Genomic DNA, 23,340 nt, shown 5'->3' on the forward strand with positions numbered 1-23,340 from the left:
ACAAAGAGAAACAAAAGTTCTGTGCTATCACTAAAGGAAAAAAAAAAACTACCAACTAACTCTGAACAAAATAGACACTTAAACCATTTTTGTGGTTTTTGTTTGGAGTCGGAGTCTCAACTGCTAGCTTTTCCAGGTTGGTTTCCAGTTTCTGAACTCTGGTTATCCACCTGTTTTGGTCTCCAGCATAGCCGGGACTACAGGTGCAAGCCACCACACCCAGATACAGATATTTTTTTTTTAATTGGAAAAAAATAGTAACACAGATTTCAGAGGGTTGCTGGGAGGATTAGTTGAACTATTATTGTGTGGAAAGCGCAGAGAACGCCTTGCACAGAGTGAGTGTTTAGTAAGTGCTAGCTGTCATCATCATTATTATTGTGGCAGTTGCCCTTATGGATTTAATTGCCATGATTCCAGTGTCTCCAAGGTTCCAGGGCCAGAGCCAACAGCTATGAGTGACAGCTGGGGATTTGAGCTGGTAGGAGGCAACCGCCCAAATCCTTCCTGTGGAACAGAAAATGAGTACATAGTTGAATTGGAGAGCAAAGAAAAAAAAAAAAAGCCAAGAAAACCAGCCAAGTTGTCAGGCTTCCTCCTCCTCCCTCCTCCCGAGTTTCACAGACAACTAACCTCCACTTCCTGTTTTTGCCCAAGGGAGTTTTAATAACCAAGGAAGTTTATGCAGGAGAGGAAGGAATCCAGAGAGAGTTGCAAAGAAGAGACAGAGAAAGAGAAACTTGGAAGGACCTCCTCGGGGATGGGCTTTGTCAGAGGGCAGCTGTACTTCCTGGCACACACCCAGCCCTTACAGCATGAGAAAGGTCTCACCCAAAGGCGAGATGTCATGTCCCTGTTTTATGGAAGAATGGGCCCAGAATAAGAAAGGTTCAACTCTGGTCTGTCCTGGTTGATGGGAACACATTCTAGAACATTCTTTAGCTTGAAAGTTCAAGAGAGGGGGCAATGGGGAAGTAAAAGAATGTGTTCGCGTCTCCATTTAAACAGATGAGGAAAACATCCAGCTTGTAGAAGACCTGAGGAAACCAGAAGGGCTGTTAGGGTCAGAGCCTGGATCTTAGGAGTCCCAACAACCACCTGCTCTCAAAATAAACAAGTCATGGAAAAAAGCAGAGAAAGGGTCCACTTTAAGAAGAGGGACAAAGGGAATCTGTGTGTGACACATATGCCCTCCAGGTCCTCAGACCACAGAATCCTGACATGAAGTTTAAGCTTAAACAATGAGCAAGAGGTACGCCTAGCTGGGCAGTCCTGACCAAGCTGTGGTCCCCTGTGGTCTCCCCTCCAGTCTCTCCTGCAGTGATCTGAGGGTTTGTGTTTGAGGGAAAGGGTTCAGTCAGTAAAGTACTTACTGTGAGGTCTTGAGTTCCACCCCCAGAACCCATATAAAAAGTGGGGTGTGTTAGAACATGTGTAATCCCAGGGCTGGAGAGGTGGAAACAGGAGGATACTTGGGGCTTCCTCAAGCTATCCTCAAGCCAATGAAAGCCCTGTCTCAAAAAACAAGGAAGCAAACAAAAAGCAAAGGTGAATGCTATCCAAAGCCATCCTCTGACTTCCACATGGACATGAGCACCCGCACACACAAGTCCACTTGTATACACATGCACCACTCTCCCTCTCCCTTTCCCTCACTCTCCCTCCCCCCTTAAAGTTTTAAGTCTCTTGGGGCTTGAGATGGTTCAGTAGTTAAGAGCATGGGCTTTAACTTATAGAGGACCACGGTTCAGTTCCCCACACTGACACAATGGCTCACAAACGCCTATAACTCTAGTTCTAGAGGATGCTAGCAAACAGGCCATTCCACTGGCCTGCTCCCAGGAGCCTAGCAGCTGCTTATGTCACTACCTGCCACCGCAGTGATTTCTCCCTCTGCCCTTGTGTCTCCTGCTCTGTCTCCCTCTATGTCTGCTTCTATCTCTGCTTCATATTGACATCCTTTCGTTCTCCCCTCCCCCAATAAACCTCCTACACCAGATCTGTTGCTTGTCCTAATTTCCCAAGGGTACATCTTGGCACGGGCTGACAAAGGTACCCTACCCCTCGCCTGTGTTTTGATCCTATTAGGAGATCTTAGAACTCTTTTCTGACCTCTGAGGGCACCACGCTCTCATGCAGCACACATACACACACATAGGCCGAACACTCATACAAATAAAAATAAATACTTTTTAAAAAAATCTGTTTCCCAGAGACAAACCCTCCTCTGCTGGCATATGGATTTCCCTGATTTCTTCTTCTAGCACAAGACTCCTGGGAATGTCTAGTTTTTGGGGGCCCATTGTCTCTAAAGTCTGATAGCCAAAGGGAGGTACACAGTGCCTCTTTAGAGTATCTTCATTCCTCAGAGGTGGGTCTGCAGATGTCTAGGAGTCCAGCAGTGAGGAATGTTATCACAGTTCCTGTGACGTGTAGTGATGTTCTGAGATGCTCTGTACAGTTTCCCAGGAGCTACAGATACTCTGGTTTAGATTGAACCAATGAAGTTAGAAGATGTGTGGTGGGGATTTTCCTTCCAGTGGCCCTAGGTTGTGTGTGTGTCTGGCTTAGCTAGACACTCTGTGTGGGCCTTTGTTTTAGTTTTGCTTAGTTTTTGTTTGTTTGTTTGTTTTGAGACAATGTTTCCCTGTGTGGCTCCAACTGTCCTGGAACTCACTCTGTAGACCAGGCTGGAATTGAACTCAGAGAACCATCTGCCTCTGCCTCTGCCTCTGCCTCTGCCTCTGCCTCTGCCTCTGCCTCTGCCTCTGCCTCTGCCTCTGCCTCTGCCTCTGCCTCTGCCTCTGCCTCTGCCTCTGCCTCTGCCTCTGCCTCTGCCTCTGCCTCTGCGCCTCTGCCTCTGCGCCTCTGCCTCTGCCTCTGCCTCTGCCTCTGCCTCTGCCTCTGCCTCTGCCTCTGCCTCTGCCTCTGCCTCTGCCTCTGCCTCTGCCTCTGCCTCTGCCTCTGCCTCTGCCTCTGCCTCTGCCTCTGCCTCTGCCTCTGCCTCTGCCTCTGCCTCTACCTCTAGTGCTGCTATTAAAGTTGTACACCATCAGATAGTTTGTTTTTTTTTTTAATTTTTCTCTCATTTACTACATTCTGAACACAGTTTCTCTCTCCTCCTCTCCTCCAAGTTGCCCTCCCCCATCCACTCCTTCATTTTTCTTCAAGAAAAAACAGACCTCCCAATGGTATCAAGCAGACAGCACATCAAGTTGCAGTAAGATTAGGCACCACCCCTCATATTAAGGCTGGATAGAGCCCCTCTGGTTCCTGTTTACAAGTGTAGCAGAGTATCATTATGGATCATTTCACTCTCACACACACGGATATTATACACACATTATATGTATATATATAATATACATCCTATATAACCTACCCCTAACCTATATAACCCTAACCCCTGTAACGAGAGTTAATAGAATGGAAGCATCTGTCTAGTTCCCGGCTTAGCCACCATGTTCCCACACTAACATTGGCTCCCTTCAGGCCACCTGGTTTCAGCTGGGTGTCCTCATCTCGGCAGGCTCTCCCGCAGGGCCAGAGCTTCTGAGCTCCTTCTGCAAGGCTACTCTCTCTAGCTTGCCCCTGTAGCGACCAGTTGCTGTGATTCCGGCTCTGGTCCTCATGTCCCTGGAGCCACTAGTTCCTTCACAGTCATAACCACCCGGCGGACCCACCTCCCAGTAACCCAGTAAAGTAAAACTCTAAAGATTAATATTATCCAATGGATTTATGTATTTAGAAATGCTCAATTTTCAAGATGCTCACATAATTAGAACAGTTACCCAATATCTAACCTTTGATGTAAGTTGCTACCCAGGACTGCTCTCGACCCATCTGTCCTCCTCCATGGTTGCTAGCCTCCTCCTCTCACTCCTCCTCTTTCTTTTCTCCTCTCAGCTTCTCACTCCACCTACCTTTCATACTATCTAATCAACGAGCTTTATTGGAAATGTAGTGGGGGAGGGGAGGAATATCCCTGCTACAAACCCTAACCCTATATATAGTCCTGTTTGGTTGTATCCTGGGTTTCTGGGCTCTCCAGCCTATGGTTTCTGGCCCTGACACAGGGGTGGGCTCCATCTCATGGCATGGATCTTAAGATGGATCGATCATTGGTTGGCCACTCACATAATGTCAGCACCCCCTTTACCCCAGTACATCTTGTAGGCAGGACAAATTAATTATAAATCAAGGTTCTTGTGGCTCAGTTGTTTTCTCAGTCTCTCCACTTGAAGCCTTGCCTGGTTACAGGAGATGGCTGCTCCAGGCTCCCTGTCCCTCCAGGACAGCCAGGGCTACACGGAGAAACCTGTCTCGAAAAAACAAGACAAAAAAAAAGTGTTGTTAAAGGGGCTGGAGAGATGGCTCAGCCGTTAAGAACACTGACTGCTCTTCCAGAGGTCCTGAGTTCAATTCCCAGCAACCACGTGGTGGCTCACAACCATCTGTAATGGGATCTGGCACCCTCTTGTGGTGTGCCTGGAGAGACTATGGGGTACTCATACATGAAATAATAAATAAATCTTTTAAAAAAATACTTGTTTTGTGACCAAGTATATGATCAGTTTTGGAGAAAGTTTCATGAGATGCTGAGGTGGTATATTCTTTTGTGTTTGGGTGTAATGTTCTGTAGATATCTGTTAGGTCCATTTGGGCCACAACACCTGTTACCTCTGTTATTTCTATGACTAGTTTTGCTCTGCAGTACCTGTTCATTAGTGAGAATGGGGTGTTAAAGTCTCCTACTACTGATCTGTGAAACTTGATGTATGATTTGAGTTTTAGGAATGCTTCTTTTTACAAATGCCCTTGCATTTGGAAAATAGATGTCCAGAAGTGAGAAATCATCTTGGTGGATTTTTTCCTTTAATTAATATGAAGTGTACTTTCCCATCTCTTTTGATTAAATTTAGTTGAAGTCTATTTTGCTAGATATTAGAATGGCTACGCCAGCTTGCTTCTTGAGTCCATTTGCATGGAAAATCTGTTTTCAACCCTTTATATCAGGTAATGTCTACCTTTGATGCTGAAGTACGATTCTTTTTTTTTTTTTTTTTGAAGTACGATTCTTGTACACAGCAGAATGACGATTCTGTTTTCACAATCTGTATTTTGTGAAAATACAGAATCTGTTGCACAATTCTGTATTTTGTTAGTCTGTGTCTTTTTATTGGGGATTTGAGCCTACTGATATTGAAAGATATTAATGATCAATGATTGTTAATTCCTGTTATCTTGGTGGTATGTAAAAGTATGGGACTTTTCTATGCCCTCCTTTGTACTGAATAATGACATGGAAACTTATTTATTAATAAGTTTCAAGCACTATAGCTGGGCAGATGTTCACCTATTCCAACCCAACTATGCTGCCTACTACACAGTCATGGGTCCCATTACCTGCCATATTAGTCTCACCCTGACTGCTCCTGCTTCATCTGTGTCCCCATTGACTCCCTCATGGCCACTCTCTCCTGGAAATTTCTCCCTCCTTTCCACCCAGGATCTCTTCACTTGGATCAGAAGTTCCACTTTAACTTTCCTCCCCAGCTATAGGCTGATCACATCTTTATTGATGAATCAAAGGTGAAGGAGAATAATTGCCACGCAACATTGAGACAGGAGGTACTTCAATAATTATGGCAATGCCAACATCCATACTGCAACCAGATCTCTGGGCACAGTAATGGACATCTGAACACACAACACAGTGCACAAAACAATCCCCCAACTTCTCCCCCTTTTAGTTAAATAAAGGCTCTTCCTCTTATATTAATAAACTGTATAATAACAATTATGAAAACTATAAATTACGAAAATAAAATTATGAAAAATTATGAAAATTACATGAATAATGTCCAGTCCATTTGTATTTGGCAACCTTGGAGAAAGTACTCCATCAGCTATCTTATCTTGGTGAGATCAGAGTTCTGTACTTAATTCATTTTCTATCATAACTTGCATTTGTCAACCTATAAATACCTTTTTAGACTTTAAAACATTTTCTTAAATCCTAAACAGCTTAAGCTTAATTGTGAGATTCTAACTATCTAGTCTTTAACCCCAGCAGAACCCGAGAAGGATAAATATTACCTGAGTAAACAGGGAGTGCAAAACAAGTAGCTTCCCAAACTGTAGAGATGACAAAGGTTTCTGGCTCCCTGGATGTCATTCAGTGTTTCTCAGCATCATGAGAGTATCACCTTCAGCTTTCTGGCCAAGTGTATGACAGACTTTCCTGTGAAGCAGGAATTATGAAGGACTTGCCTACCTTGTCCTTGCAAAGTCCAGCCATCTTCCATGTCCTGTTTGTCAAGTTTGGATAACATGCTGTCTACAGTTGAAGCTAGAGCATTTTTTTTTTGGCCTGGTGGCAGCTTGCCGCCACATTTGAAGCAAACTCCACATGTAGATTCTTCGATGCTCATCATCTTCTTTAAAGTAGATGGGCTGTTGCCAGGAACTGACATGTCTCACTGTCATGGAAAGCCTATTATTAATAAAGCATCTTTAAATGCCATATTCTGTAGATCTCTAAGGTTTGTGAAGACCATCTATCTACCTATAGTATATCTGAACAGACAAATGCTGCTTGTTTCTAGCTATCAATTATCTGTTTAACTCAGAAAATATCTAAAGGAGGCTAAATAAAGATTACTTCTGAAATTAGCTAAACTATTACCTAACAAGACCATAAAGTTGATTGATTGACTACTAATTCTTTCTAATAATTTCTTAATTATTCTGAACAGTTTGCAATAACAGCTTTCAAGGACTAGTACTTCACATTGCATTATAAAAATGAATTACATAGGTACAGTACCTTAAACAAAAGTTAAAACGTAAATATATAGTATGTTGTTTTTTAAAAACTTTAAATTTGTATCAAGTATATAAAATTCCATACCAATGTAAACATATTTGGCTTGTTCATGTTCTTCAGTTTAAAAGTAGATTCAATACTCTACCCTTTTATTCTATTATTCCTATATTCTTTTTTTCTCTCATCCCTTCTCACCCTCCTTCCCCAACACTAAATGGGAAAGAAAGAAGAATCGAGGAAAGAAAAGGAAAGAGAAAAATCCCTGAATCTAACCTCCTATATTTTGTTTCATCCCTGACCAAGACCATTTACTATTTGTAATTAACCCCCTAAAACAACAACATATATCCATTACCCACCAGACAACCAAAACCCATCCACTCCCTTTTGGGGGAATGTGGCATCATTCTCTTAAAACGGTCTCCTGCTGTCTAGGATTGACATTCTCTTTTGGGATTCCTAAGAAAATTAGAATAATGGCCAAGTCCTAAGAAAGCTAGCTGTATCATGTGTTGTCAAGTCTCTGTGTGATGGGAAAGTACAAGGCTTAACTGAAGTCCTGGTTGGAATAGTCTGTGAGTCTGTCCAGACTGATAGACTTACTGTTCATCTTAGCTAGCCATCTTGAAGTTGTTCTGGATACAAACTCTTGAGGAAACAGCTATTGAGGCAGTCTGTGAGGTAGCATCATCTGGGCTGTTTGTCTTGTCTTCTTCGGTGTCTGGTTCTTTTGCTTTGCAAACATAAACCTATAAACCTTCACAGGTAATATACATTTCTACATTAACATGTGTATGGAATGTGCTATGTACACAGACCAGCTAAAGAGGATTCTTTGATCTTTGTTTGAGCAGGTAAAGCATGTGTTCTTTTTTTTTTTTTTTTTTTTTTAGGTTAGTTTGGACTGTATAACCAAACTGTAATATACATATTCATCCATTCCATTTGATAGGATGTCATAATAAATCCTGAGGACTCTGTTGCCACCAAGATTTATTAAGTAGGCTTTAATAAAGTCTTGACTGAAGACATTTTTATCTTAGTCTCAAAGCTGTTTCCACATAGAGGGATCCATGTTCATGTTACTTGTTTTGTTGTTGTTCTTGAATTTTTTTCTTCATGTCTGTAGCCAAGATTTTCAGGAGGTCTCCTCTGGTCAAATTTAATCTTCATTCAGTTTGATGGTATCCATAGCTTTCCTTCTCCTGTTGAAACAAAGACAATACCTAATTCACTAATGCAATGCATTTCCTTCCTTCCATTCTGAAGTTAGGACATCTTTAAAATAGATGGAATGTTCTGATTCAGCAGTTTTTTCTATGATCCAATGTTTCTCAGAAGTGCTGTTTTTCTGTCCATTGCCATTTAAATTTTTTTAAGTTAATAAAGCATTATGTTCTACTACTAGGGGTCTTTGTTACCCCTTTCTGTTTATTAAGCATCTCTTTTAAAGTACAATTAAAACAACTGTTTGTCCTACAGGATTAAGCAGTATACCTATAATATGTTTTATATTGTAATATGCAAAAATTGTTTCACTTTATTAGAGACATACGCTAGAGCACTGTCAGTCTTAATTTGTACAAGTATTTTCATAATTTTCATATCTTCTAATAAATGTGTAATTAGAAAAACAGCCTTTTTATAACTTAAAGTAGTTGCCTATTGAAACCCTGAGTATGTGTCTATGGCATGGTGAACATATCTTAATTTTCCAAACTCTGAAAAATGGAACATATCTACTTGCCCAATTTCATTTCTTTGGGTATCTTTTGGATTACTCCCTGTAGGTAACGGAGTTTGGTTGTACAAAGAACAAGTAGGACATTTCTTTATAAATTTCCTTGGCTTGTTGCCAAGTGATAGAAAATTCTTTAAACATTTGCTGTTAACATGGAGTTTTAAAAATGAAATTCTGAAGTTTCTAACACATTTCCTATTAATAGCAGGAATTAAAAGCAATTTCTTTATTTCCCTGTGTTAGGGAGTCTGGTAAACCTGTCCAGGATTTCATATGTGTTATACATAATGGGTTATTTCTATTTCTGATTATTTGTTGTAGTTGAATAATACAATACCTCTTCAATAGTAAAGTCAATAGTAAATAGTAAATAGTCAATAGTCAATAGTAAAGTTGACTATGAATTATCCTGAATAAGTTCAGTGGCTTCTATATGCAATGCAAAATAAATTTTTCTGCATATTGAGAGTCAGTAACTATATTAAAAGATTCGGAAAAATCTAATAATGCCATAAGAATGGCATACAACACTAATTTTTCAACTGAGCTATAAGGGCTCTGAACCGTTTTGTTAATATACTGACTTGCAACCTGACTTTTCTGACTTCTTTGCATCGGTATAGAATGTAGGGGCCCCAGAAATTGGTGTCCCTTTTACTATGTGAGAAAGAATTCAATTAGTTCTTTTTATAAACTGAAGTCACTTGTGTTAAGGATTTGTTCTAATGCTTGATTCAATCTGTCTCCCAAAGGCTGTGAGCCCAGACACTGATCGTCTCCACTCCAGCTGGATTTGATCCGCAATAAAGACAATGGCTGGGCAGGTAGACTGAGGTGGGACCTGGGGATTTGCATAGGCTAGGAACTGGAGGAGAGGAAGGAGAGGGAGATTGCCATGACAGGGAAGAAGAAAGACCAGACCTAAAGGCCAGCTGACATGTGAGAATCAGGGATAGCAGAGATGAAATATAGAAATAACTCAAAAGTACTGGAGGAGAATGTTTGATTTAGAAATGCCCAACCATTATATTACGCTAGTCAAGGCATATTAAAATTAACGTGTGTGTGTGTGTGTGTGTGTGTGTGTGTGTGTGTGTGTCTTTCATTCAAGAATCCAGATAGCTCTGGGGGTGAGGGGGTGTGGCCCATCGAGAACTAGAGCACTTAGCTAAATTACTGCCTCACACTTGCTTCAGGGGTATTTGTTTTTAATCTCTCCCAAAAAATTATTGCAAGCTCTTTGCCAACATTCACTTTCTGCCCCTAATGAGGCAGTTTTAGCATTAGTAAAAGGTACTACAATTTCTGCTAATTGACAGTCTCATTCTTTCTTCTAGAATCAATTCAAAAACCTTTTCTAAATAGGTCTTTAATTTTTTATTCTGTTTGCGTGTTAAAAATATTCATTATAAGATGTAATCTTCTCCCTGCATAAGAATTCCTGTGAGAAATAAGTAGAAGTCAAAAGAACTAAAATACAAGCCATCTTTGGATCCAAATGATAGATACGTGCATCCTATAATTTCTTTACTACCAGAGTAAGTTCTTTTTCAGCCTGAGCTGATAATTTTCTTGAACTATTTAAGTCTGTATCAGCTTGTAAGGTTTAAAATAAATTACTTAGCTCATGAGTAGTTAATCCAATTGTGGGCTTAGCCAATTGATATCTCCCAACATTTTTTTTTAAATCATCAAGAGTTCTTAATTGATCTCTCCTGATTTGTACCTTCTGTAATTGGATTTTCTGTAGACCTATCTTATATTCTAGATGATTAATAGGATCTTCTCCTTGTATTTTTTTCCAAGATCAATTTGTAATCCCCAACAAGGCAAAATTCCCTTTACCTCATCAAATGTTTTTCCCAAATCATCTCCAACTGAATCAGTCAGTAAGATATCATCCATATAGTGGTAAATTATATTGAAGTAAATTGAGGAAACTGCTTATGAATTATTTCTAGTGGCTGTTGTGCAAAGTATTGATGTAAGGTAAGACTACTCTACATTCCTTGAGGAAGCACTTTCCAATGTTACCTTTTTATTGAACAACTATTATTATAAGCAGATATTGAAAAAGCAAACCTTTCTCTATCATGCTCTTGCAAAGGGATTGTGAAAAAACAATTTTTTAAATCAATCACCATAATAGACTATGTCTTAGCTAACAAGAAAGCAGGTGGCTTTCAGGTTGTAAAGAGCCCATTGGTTGAATGATTTTATTGATTGTTCTCAGATCTTTTAATATCCTCAATTTGCCAGATTTCTTTTTAATGAAAAACACAATAGAATCCCAAGGGCTGCTGGGCTCTGCTATATGCTGAGCCTACAGCTTTTCTTGGACTAGCTGTTCTAGTGCCTGTAAATTTTCTTTTGTCATAGGTCATTGCTCTACACAAACAGATTAGTGAGTCAACCATCTTAGTGGTAGGGCTGTTGGTGTTCTGCTGGTAGTGGCTCCCTCATATAAAGTTAAAGAATCAGTCTCTGTTATATCCTGCTTATGCACAACTTGGACAGACTGTGACTCTTCTTGATAACATTTTTGAATACCAGTGTAGTCACTGGGGTTCTGGACACCAGCCAGCATAGTTTCCAGTAGGGCCTGGGACTTCTGCTGGAATTGTAGACCAACATATGGAAACAAGGGGAGGGTGCTGTTAGAAAAGCTGAGTCAGGTCTGAGGAAGCATTGGATATCCAGAAGAGTAGTAACTAGTTTGATTTTTTTTTTTTTTTGAGTCATGCGGGTCTTGCTCTGTAACCTAGAGTGTAACCTCCTGAGTCCTAGGATTACAAGTATACACCGCAACACTTGTTTTTCTGTGTGTGTGTGTGTGTGTGTGTGTGTACATGTACATGTGTGTGCACATGGAAGCCAGAGGACAATCTTAGGTGTCATTCATCAAGGGCCACTCACCTTTTATTTTTATTTATTTATTGCACTATTTGGGGGGTATGGGCAGTACATATGCCACTGCTCAGATATGGAAGTCAGATGTCAAGTCTCAGGTTGGTTCCATCCTGTGACCATGTGGGTTCCAGGGATTAAACTTGGATCCTTAAGTTTGTCAGCAAGCACTCTCTAAGTCATCCATCATAATGACTCTTCCTTGTGTCTTGTTGGTTATTTCTGTGGTTGTTGTTCTCTTTTGTTTTCTTGAGTTAGGGTCTCACTAGGTAGCATTGGCTGACTTAGAATTAACTGTGTAGACCAGGCTGGCATTGAACTTACAGAGACCAACTTGCCTCTGCCTCTCAGGTACTGGGATTAAAGGTAATGTCACCATACCCAGCTCTCACCTTGTTTTTAGAGTCTGTCACTAGCCTGAGACTTGACAAGTAGGCTAGACTGACTGGATTGGGCCTCATGGACTCTCCTCAATTCTCCAGCTTTGACATTACAAGAACACAACAGACCACCTTCATACAGAAGATTCTCTGACCCATGGAACTGCCTATATGCTTTCAAAAGCCATAACCCATGCTAGGGGGACTCTTTGGTGATGCAGCTGTCTTCCAGTCATTCCTGCTCCTGTAAGTAACCCAATACTCATTGGTTTTCCAAGCTGGACTTTGGTACAATCTTACTTTTGTCTGTTGTGGGTTTCCTGTTTGGGCCAAGTAGATGTGTGTGGTGTCTCCCTAGGAAAACCCACACATGTCCACTACTATGGTAGGTCTGTTACTATGTCACTGACTGAAGTTAAACTCCAGAGGTTGGACTGAGACCCTACAGAATGTCTCTGCTGCCCCACTTCATTGGATTCCCATAATATCACATAGCACTTGTCCAGAAAATTTAAATTTAACAAAACCCCATCAGCATCCATAAATTCAATACAGACTCCATAGCTTTAAGAGGTGACAATTGTGATAATACTTGGGGACTTGAGGAAAATATGGAAGTATCATAAGAATGCCAGAGAGGAGCCACCCACCCTAATGTGTATCTCAAGTGTTCTCATCATTAAACAATGGTAACTATATATAGAAGTGTGTATGTATGAGCCAGCTGGAGTTATCCACCCAACAGAAGACACAGATTTCTTTGTGTTTTGTTTGTTTTGTTTTGTTTGTTTTTACCTTGGTACTGGGCATGGGATTCAGAGCTTCATGAGAGCTAAGTAAATACTCCACCACTGAGCCATACTCCCAATTTTCTGAGGAATTGCCAGATTGATTTCCAAAGTGGTTGTACAAGTTTACACTCCCACCAGCAATGGAGGAATGTTCCCCTTGTTTCACATCCTTGCCAGAATGAGCTGCTGCTTGAGTTTTTGACCTTAGACATTCTAACGGGTGTAAGATGGAATCTCAGAGTTGTTTTGATTTGCATTTTCCTGATGACCAAGGAAGATGAACATTTCTTTAAGTGCTTCTCAGCAATTCAAGATTCTTCAGTTGAGAATTTTCTCTTTAGCTCTGTACTCCATTTTTTAATAAGGTTATTTGGTTTGTTGCTGTCTAACTTCTTGAGATTTTAATATATTTTGAAATATATATATAATATATATATATATATAAAATATTTATATATTTTATATATTTTATTAGAAAACAAATTGGTGCCCAACTTATTATTTAGAACTCAACTAACTTGAGATAAAAATGTATTGAAAGCTGAATAGGTCTGAGGACCTACAAAGAACAAAAAGTTACAAAGTACAAAAAAAAACTTCCCCAATGGCCAAGGTCAGGAGCAGCACTCAGCGTAAAGCTGGGCTTGCTCACTGCCCTGTGAAAAAAATTAAAAAGTGAAACAAAACTGATTGCAGAGAGACCAATAGGTCATAGTAAAGAGAATTAAAAAGGTGAATAGAAATGGATAAATAGATGAAAAGGGCTTTAAAGTTGCGAGAAGTAAATTGCAGGCTGCTCTGAGTCAAGAGAGCCAAACAGGTAAATAGTTAAAGGTTATAGTAATAAATTGTAAGGAGGGACTGGTGATCCTAGAACATAACTGTCTGTGAGGTAGTTTTCAGATAAAAACAGTGAATTGAGGGCTGCAAACTTGATAAGTTTTTAATATAAAAAAGAAACATATTTTGATACTTAAAGATGACAAAAACAATGGATATCTTTTGGGCTTTATATGATGATATTTCAAATGGTTTGACAGGAATCAACTTAGGGAACACTTTATTATTTATCAGTATTGCAATATTTATTTTTTTATATACTATATCTTCTCAAAAGACAAAGCTCTAGATAAAAAATTCTTTGCCTTGGAAAAGAGATTACAAGAAACAATAGAACTTTTGGTACAGGATAGAGATGAGATTTGTAAACAGATAAAAAATAATGAGGAATGGACGCAGGGCTTAGAACAGAAGTTACAGGAGCTAGAAAAGATGATCGAACAGAGCATACAACAGCTCACAGATCAGATGGAGAAACAGATAGAAAATAATGAGGAATGGACGCAGGGCTTAGAACAGAAGTTACAGGAACAAAAGGATGAAAGTGAAAGTGGGAGACAGGAGATTAAAAGGATAATTGAACAGAAGATACAGCAGTTAATAGATCAGATGGAGAAACAGATAGAAAATAATGAATTGAAGACACAAGAAATTATAGATCAGAATAAGAGACAGAAAGATGAGAATGAAACTGGGAGACAGGAGCTAGAAAAGATGATCAAACAGAGCATACAACAGATCACAGATCAGATGGAGAAACAGATAGAAAATAATGAGGAATGGAAACAATTACAATATAAAGAAACATATGAAGCATGTATACAAACCTAAAGGGAGGAATTTAAATTTTCAGCTGAGGAAAATACTGAGGTTAAGACAGAAGTAAATAGAGAAAGTCATCCAAGAGTTATTAGAAAACACACCTTGGTCTATCCGGTTACTGTACAACAAAGACCTCCAAACGTTGTTTACCCACAGGGTTATGAGGAATTTGAATGGCAACCTGTGGATGTGTTAGATCTGAGAAAATTTAAGGAGAGTGTCACTAATTTTGGTATGCACTCACCATTTGTTAAACAAATTCTGACTTCTTGGGCTATTAAAAATAGAATAATCCCCCAAGACTGGAAAGATATGGCAAGAGCTATATTAGAACCTGCCGCAAATTTACAATGGGTTGCATGATAGAGAGATGAGGCGAGGGAGATAGCACGACAAAATAGAGTCAGAGGAGGAGAGATTTCCATAGACCAACTGCTTGGTGAAGGTCGTTTTGCTGAAATAGAGGTGCAGGCTGTATATGATGAAGAAACTCTGGCATTGTGTAGATTGTCAGCCTTAAATGCCTGGGACAAAGTTGCAGAATCCGGGAAGAGACTTGAACCATTTACTCAAGTCATACAAGGGCCAAAAGAAACCTTCCCTGACTTTTTACAAAGGCTAACCTCAGCTGTCGAAAGGAGTATATCAGATTCAGTAGCAAGAAAAGCAATAATTGAGTCTTTAGCCTTTGAAAATGCAACTGCTGAATGCAAGGAAGTAATCAGACCACTGAGGGCAAGGTCAGCATCAATAGAGGAGTGGATTAGATACACAGCTGATGTTGGATCTCACTCAGCTGATATGTCAGTAATAGGAAAAGCTGCAACTAGTAATCTAGAGTTGACCCAGGATTTCAAATGTTTTAATTGTGGTAAATGGGGTAATCTCAGAAATGACAACAGGACAGATAAAAATAATACTAAATGGGGGCCTAAGCTTTCTGGAATTTGTCAAAGATGTGGCAAAGGCCGACATCTGATTAAGGATTGTAGAGCAACAACAGACAAATGGGGAAATACCCTGCCAAAAAACTTCCAGGGGGGGCTCTTGCAGGCCCCAATGCCAGACAAAAAGAGTTCTCTTTCCCAGGAAAATTAAATGTCACTGCTTCAAAAACAAATGTTGTAAGACCAGATAAGGCTGAGGAAGGTTTTATAGACAATTCAGAAGGCCTCACAGGGAGTCCAAAGCAAATATTTTGGCAAACTTCTATAGAAAATCAAAGACCAAAACTAAGAATACTAGTGAATAATATTGCGATTGAGGGGATGGTTGACACTGGAGCAGATGTCACTGTTATTTCTCCAAATTCTTGGCCTGAAAGTTGGCCACTTCATGAAGTAGACATCCAGTTTCAAGGACTTGGAACTTTATCCAAAATAAAACAAAGCATCAGATGGCTTAAATGTATAGGACCAGAAGGTCAGCTAGGAAATTTGAGGCCACACGTGGCTGATATAGCCATTAACTTATGGGGAAGAGATCTATTACAACAGTGGAAAACCCAGATTAATATCCCCTCAGTGTCAATGTTTAATCATGAAATTCATCAGGCTCCTAATAAAAATTTAAAACTTGTTAAGAAACGTTATTTAAGGCAGTCTCACACTGTCCAAGCTGTTCATAAACAACATATGGTAGAGGCCGACAATTTAGCTCTACCCCAAAGAGCCATTGCTACCAAAACACCAACAACATTATCACTAAAGTGGTTGACTAATCAACCCACCCATTTGGATTGAGCAGTGGTCTATGACAAAAGAAAAATTACAGGTATTAGAACAGCTAGTCCAGGAACAACTGGAGGCTCAGCATATTGAAGAGTCTACCAGTCCTTGGAATTCTCCAGTATTTGTCATTAAAAAGAAATCTGGCAAATGGAGTTTGTTGACAGATCTCAGAGCAATTAATAAGATTATTCAGCCTATGGGTTCTTTGCAGCCTGGTATCCCATTGCCTTCCTTGTTGCCTAAGGATTGGCCCATTATAGTGATTGATCTGAAAGATTGTTTCTTCACAATTCCTCTACATGAATGTGATAGGGAAAGGTTTGCTTTCTCAGTACCTACCTTTAATAAAGGTTGCCCAGTAAAGAGATATCATTAGAAAGTCCTACCACAAGGAATGGTAAATAGTCCTACCTTGTGTCAATACTTTGTACAACAACCATTGGAGATAATTCGCAAAAGGTTTCCCAAATCCATTATTTATCATTATATGGATGATATTTTATTGGCTAATTCAGATATTAATATCGTGGAAAAAAATGTTTAATGAAGTAAAGAAAATCTTGCCTTGCTGGGGATTGCAAATAGCCCCCCAAAAAATACAAAGAGGAGAGCCATTGGAGTGGGGGAGTTGGCAGTTGGTGGAAGCAGAGGAGAGGTGGTTGGTGGAAAGGAGAGAAGACGAAGAAGACCTTGACCTAGGAAACCGCAAGTTGTTAAGAGCTCTCTTAGCCGGGGAATAGTGTAGTTTAATGGTAAATCTGCCCAATCTAGGCATGCAGCATTCATTTAATATTTATTGACTTGTGTCTTTTCTTCTATGGACTTCCTATGGGCAAGAGATTTACTGCAACAAGTTTTTTATATTATTATTATATATATTATATATTATATTTAATATATTTTGAATATTAGTCCTCTCTCAGATGTAGGATTGGTGAAGTTCCTTTCCCAATCATGGTTGTCGTTTTGTCCTATTGATGGTATACAAAAGAAGCTTTTCAGCTTCATGGAGTCCCATTTATCAATTGTTGATCTTAGAGTCTGAGCCATTGATGTTCTGTTCAGGAAACTGTCTCCTGTACCAAGGCTATTTCCTCTTCTACTAGAATTAATGTATCCAGTTTGATGTTGTTGTCATTAATCCACTTGGACTTGAGTTTATGCAGGGTAATAAATATGAATCTATTGGTATTTTTCTACATGCAGACATCCAGTTAGACTGGCACCATTTGTTGAAGATGCTTTCTTTTTTCCATTGTGTGGATTTTGTTTCTTTAGTGTCTGTAGATATGCAGGTTTATTTCTGGGTCCTTGATTCTACTTCATTGATCAACCTCCCTGTTTTTATGCCAATACCATGAGGTTTTATTACTATTGCTCTTTAGTGTAGCTTGATATCAGGGATGGTGATAGCTCCAGAAGTTCTTTTATTGTTCAGGATTCTTTTGGCAATCCTGGGTTTTTTGTTTTTTCATATGAAGTTGAAAATTACTCTTTCAAGGTCTGTAAAAAATTATGTTGGCAATTTGATGGGAATTGCATTGAATTGATGGGGATTGTTTTTGGTAAGATGACCATTTATACTATGTTAATTCTACCAATCCACAAGCATGGGAGATCTTCCCATCTTCTGTTATCTTTTTCAATTTCTTTCTTCAGGGACTTGAAGTTATTGTCATACAGGTCTTTTTCTTGCTTTGTTAGAGTTACACCAAGATATTTTATATTATTTGTGGCTATTGTGAAGGATGTTGTTTCTCTAATTTCTTTCTCAGCCCATTTATCATTTTTATATATAGGAAAACTACTGAATTTTTTAGTTAATTTTTTATTCAGCTACGTTGTTGAATGTTTATCAGATATAGGAGTTCTCTGGTAGAATTTTGGGGGTCACTTATGTATACTATCATGTCATATGCAGATAGAGATACATTGACTTCTCCCTTTACAATTTTAATCCCCTTGATCTCCTTCAGTTGTCTAATTGCTCTAGGTAGAACTTCAAGTACTTTATTAAATAGACATGGAGAAAGTGGACAGCCTTGTCTTGTTCCTGATTTTAGTGGAGTTCCTTTAAGTTTCTCTCCATTTAATTTGATGTTGGCTATTGGCTTGCTGTATATTGCCCTTATTGTGTTTAGGTATGGGCCTTATATCCCTGATCTTTCTAAGACATTCTATCATGAATAAGTGTTGTATTTTGTCAAATGTTTGGGGTTTTTTTTTTGTTTTGTTTTGTTTTTAGCATCTAATGAGATTGTCATGTGAGATTCTTTTTCCATTTGTTTATATAGTGGTTTACATTGATGGATTTTTGTATGTTGAACCATCCCTGTATCCCTGGGATAAAGCTTACTTGATCGTGGTGGATGATGTGTTTTACATGCTCCTGAATTTAGGTTGTGAGTATTTTATTGAGTATTTTGCATCTATGTCCAAAAGAGAAATTGGCCTGAAATTTGCTTTCTTTGTTGAGTCTTTGTGTGGTTTAGGTATCAGGGTGACTGTAGCCTCATAGAATTTGGCAATGTTCCTTCTGTTCTTATTTTGTGGAATATTTTGAGGAATATTGTTATTAGCTCTTCTTTAAAAGTCTGGTAAAAATACTGCACTAAAACCATCTGGCCCTGGGATTTTTTGGTTGAGAGACTTCTGATGACTGCTTCTATTTCCTTAGAGATTATTGAACTATTTAATTTTTTACCTGATCTTGACTTAACTTTGTTAAGTGGAATCGGTCAAAAAAATGTCCACTTCATTTAGATTTTCTAATTTTGTGATGTACAGGCCTAATAACTATTCCAATTTCCTTGGCATCTGTTGTTATGTCCTCTTTTTCATTTCTGATTTTGTTAATTTGGACTCTCTCTCTCTCTCTCTCTCTCTCTCCCTCTCTCTCTCTCTGCCTTTTAGTTATTTTGGCTAAGGGTTGGTCTATCTTGTTGATTTTCTAAAAAAAAAAAAAAAGCTCTTGGTTTCATTCATTCTTTATATTGTTCTTGTTGTTTCTAATTTATTGATTTCAGCCCCAAGTTACTTCCTGCCACCTACTCTCTTGGGTATGTTTGCTTCTTTTTGTTTTAGAGCTTTTAGGTGTCCTTTTAAATTCTAGTATGAGATCTCTTAAATTTCTTTATGAAGGCACTCAGCAACAGGTTCAAGAGTTTCCAGGTGCAGCTGGATATTGTTGCCTCTGGATAGCAGAAGTTGTGGAAATAGCAAGGCATTTATACACTAGCACAAATTGGGGCCCTGAGCCCCTAATCTGAACTGAGACTAAACAAAAGGGATTCAGGCATTAAAAACAGCTCTGACTTCAGCTCCAGCCCTGGGACTTCCAGATGTCTGAAAACCTTTTCATCTGTTCATCCATGCAACAAAAGACAAAGGGAGTTTTAACCCAAACTTTGGGGTCATGCAAACACCCTATGACATAGGTGTCCAAACAACTGGACCCTGTAGCCACAGGATGGCCCACCTGTCTAAGAGCTGTGGTAGCTACTGCTAGTTTAATGAAAGAAAGCAAACAAATTAACTCTGGTCTAGATCTTATACTCACAGCACCCCACAATGCAGTCGAGGCCTGCCTCTGAGGAGCACCAGAACACTGGCTGTCTAATGACTGTGCTACCCAGTATCAGGACCCTCTCTTGGTCCACCCTCAAGTCTGGTCTGAGAAATGCACTGCCATCAATCCTGATACCTTCTTGCCCGATGACCCATAGGTGCTCACCCATGACTGTTGTGAGATGAAAGATGAAAAGACCTAGAGCTGTTTTAACAAAACAGTTTGGGCCCAAGCCTGATACCTCAGCCCAGACAGCAGAATTAATCTGACCTAGACTCTCAGATGGGAAAAAGGAACGTCTACCACCATACACATGGACCATCAGTCAGTATGTTTTTACTTCTGGGCATGTCCACTGTATGATCTAAAGAGAAAGAGGGCTTCTCACTACTGGAAAAAAAGGACATTAAAAATTTTTGACTTTCCTAAAGACTATTTGGCTTCTCCTACAATTTGCTGTTCTACCCTGCTTGACAAACAATCTTAAGACCAGCAGGACCTATTGATATTCTGATGACATACCAGGACATGGAGTTGCCTAAGTAAAGAAGAGATGGACATCTCAAACTCACAGACTGATGAAGGAAACCAGACAGAAAGATCACTCTCCCAGAAACAACCGGCAGGATGCTGGTAACTGACCTTCACCAGGCTACTCAGCTGGGTCCACAAAACCTTTTGCGTTGCTCAGATCAAGTTATGTTATACCTAGACTCGATAGCCTAGCATGGGATGTCTCCGTCAGAGGCCAGGACTGTGCTCAAGTGGATTTAAAACAGAGAGCTTCTACCCAGGAAGGGGCTGGAATAAGAGAGCATCAACCAGCAAACTCCAGGAAAACTGGCTTCACTAAGCCTCCCAGGGAAGAGAAAAGAAAAGTGCTGGCTACATTTTATAGAGACCTTTCCTGGGTGGGTAGATACATTCCCTCCCTGGACTGAAACTGCTCAAACAGTAGCTAAAAAGCTCCTCTAGCAATTGGTCCCCTGATTTACACCCCCCCCCCAGCAAGGGGTCTGACAATGGCCTAGCTTTCATAGCCAAACTTCTCAATTCATGGCTAAAGCTTTAGACATAGAGGGAAAGCTTCACTGCTCATATAGACCATATGGACCTTAGATTTCTGGCCAAGTAAAAAGAATAAACAGGACATTCAAAGAAAACTCTAACAAAACTCTCATTCGAGTCCAGCAATGAATAGATGGACACCCTTGCTTTGCTTTGCTTTGCTTTGCTTTGCTTTGCTTTGCTTTGCTTTGCTTTGCTTTGCTTTGCTTTGCTTTGCTTTGCTTTGCTTTGCTTTGGGCCTGTTGAGCCACATAAGGATGCATTTACACCACTATGAGATGAAGTTTGGAAGACTCCCCCCATGCTTCCCAGGCTCAGAGACCAGCCGATGACAGAGCTCTCTAAGCATTCCTTTCTTAAGTCATCGTAGGCCCTCCAGTTCTCCATACAAAACACTCACTGGACTATTGAAGGGACTCAGCCGACCTCTGAGTATACCACCAGTTTCTTCTTGTTTGAGTTCAATGATACCATCTGAGTCAAGCCAAAGGGATGCTGGAACTAAACTAAAAAAGGAGCCTACAAGAAGATTTTCTCTACTCCTCTGACAGTAAAGAGAGCTGCCCTTACACATGGATTAAGAAAACGGAAGCCACAGATGCTGCTGCCAAATGGACTGCCTCTGGACTATGACATTGAAACTAAGCTTTCACTGGGCCCCAGGGATTTCTACTCCCTGCCTTCTGTACTCATCCTGAATCTTGTGTTTTACAATATGGGTATGAATAGAGTTATGATTCAACCCTCAAGCCTAGGCTGTAAACTGAGGGTGACACATAAAGGAAAGGTATTCGCTAATGTGACTTCAGGTCAGCAACCCATATCCCATTTTGATTTCATTTTGACCTTTACTGACTGATGCCCACTTTAAATATCTGGTTGTATCTTTTTTTAAAAAAAAGAAAAGATGTTGAAGTATATCTTTTAAGGTAGGAATACAGAATTTACAATCCTTTGCATGCCCAGCAGTTGGACCCCTTAGTTGCCAGAAACAACGGAATTTCCATAGCAAAAACTGACATTGTAAAACAGAGGCTTCCTAAAAGCATGCAGATAAATATATGGAAAGAAAGGCCCTTCCCAAGAAATGCACAATAGAAAATTGTAATCCAGTTGCAATAAAATTAAAAGTCTGGAAATTTCTTAAAATATATTCTGGCTTTGGGGAAACAGGAAAGACCTGGGATATCAGACTCTATGCCACAGGAAAAGACCCTGGGGATAGAGTTAACCATTCCCAGCCAAAAATTGGCCAGTATTGCTGGTTATACTTAGATACCCAGCCTCTGTACTACATAGGAACTAATCAGACTGTCAGCTCATTAACTAATAAAATCCATTGTGACTGAGGGCAGCCCAAATTAACAATAGAGGACTAATAAGTGGCTAACACTTGTCTAATATCCAAAACTTTTAGCCAAGTCATTTCCTTTCATTCTGATGTGTGCTCTTCTCCCTTCTGGGCTAATCCATCTTGACAACAGCAATATTACCAAGCCCCTGAGACAACTTAGTGGACATGTACTAGTGGTTTGACTAAATGTGCCTCTTCTGAGGCTTTCCAAACTAACTACACAGGTTGATCAGGATCTATGGGGTATTAAAACAACAGTATGTTTCCTTGCAGAAATAATGCTACAAAGTTGGAAAGTCTTAGACTCACTTCTCATGAGATAAAGGGAATTATGTCTGGCTTTGGGGGTGGGGGAAAACCCATGTTGTTTCTATGCTAAACCCATGTTGTTTCTTGATTAGGAGTAATTAAAAAAAACCCTAGCCATGGTTAGAGAAAACTCAAAACTCAAGAAGGAAAGAAAGAAAAAAGGAGAAGAGAAGAGAAGAGAAGAGAAGAGAAGAGAAGAGAAGAGAAAAAAAGAAAAGAACACAAACCAGATAGTTAACATCAGTCTTTGTTCTCTGGCTCCCCCTGGCTAACTACGCTGTTATCAGCACTGACTGGACCTTTAATTCTCATTCTGACTGGATTAATGGCAGGCCCCTAAATATTAAACTATATGGCCAATTATATATCCGTTTAGTAAAATTAAATGAATGGTTCTTAGGACCAATTAGGCTTCTTTAGAGCAGGATGAGTCCAAGATTTGACTCATTCACTAAGACCCATGGAAAATGTAACAGAGCCATAGACCTTAGAAGGACCTGAGACCTTAGCACAACTGATTCCATGATGGAAGTACCATTCGGGCTATAGAACTCAGGGTAGACAATGGCACCTTCCAAAAGAAAAACAAAGGCCAAATCCATCAAGGTCCACAGTTCTGGGAAAGTCTCTAAATTTACTAACCTTTTCATTTGTTTTCTGTAGTTTTACTTCTGGCTAACTGCTCTAGTTAACTGAAGTATGTCAACCAAGAATGTGGTATTTGTGTTTAAAAGCTCATCCTGAGTGTAGCCAGGGGTGACACTGGGATCCCAAGCTCCCAGTGTAGTCACTGTCCTGATTAATAAAGACTTTCTATGGGCTTAAACCTGTCAGAGCAGTCTTCTCTGGTGAATAAATGCTCCTCAACTATACTCATTACTGTTAAAGGTGTTTTCTTGGAATTGGAGAGATGGTTCAACTGTTAAGAGTACTTGCTGCTCTTGCAGAAGACCCCAGTTTGGGTCCCAGAAACAATGTGGGGTGGCTCACACTGCCGACAA

The 23,340-nt window shown here is 39.7% G+C and overlaps 1 long non-coding RNA gene across 1 annotated transcript; it reads right to left on the reverse strand.

The window, feature by feature from the left end:
* Positions 1 to 1,639: 1,639 nt before the first annotated feature.
* Positions 1,640 to 7,704, reverse strand: LOC143442073 (uncharacterized). The gene is made up of 3 exons (XR_013109980.1): positions 7,433 to 7,704; positions 6,100 to 6,482; positions 1,640 to 4,318 (listed from the first exon to the last, which is right to left on the reverse strand). It is a non-coding gene; the product is annotated as an uncharacterized LOC143442073 (long non-coding RNA).
* Positions 7,705 to 23,340: the final 15,636 nt, after the last annotated feature.

Source organism: Arvicanthis niloticus, chromosome 1 (genome assembly GCF_011762505.2).
Source record: "Arvicanthis niloticus isolate mArvNil1 chromosome 1, mArvNil1.pat.X, whole genome shotgun sequence".
In the NCBI taxonomy this organism is placed as follows: Eukaryota; Metazoa; Chordata; class Mammalia; order Rodentia; family Muridae; genus Arvicanthis; species Arvicanthis niloticus.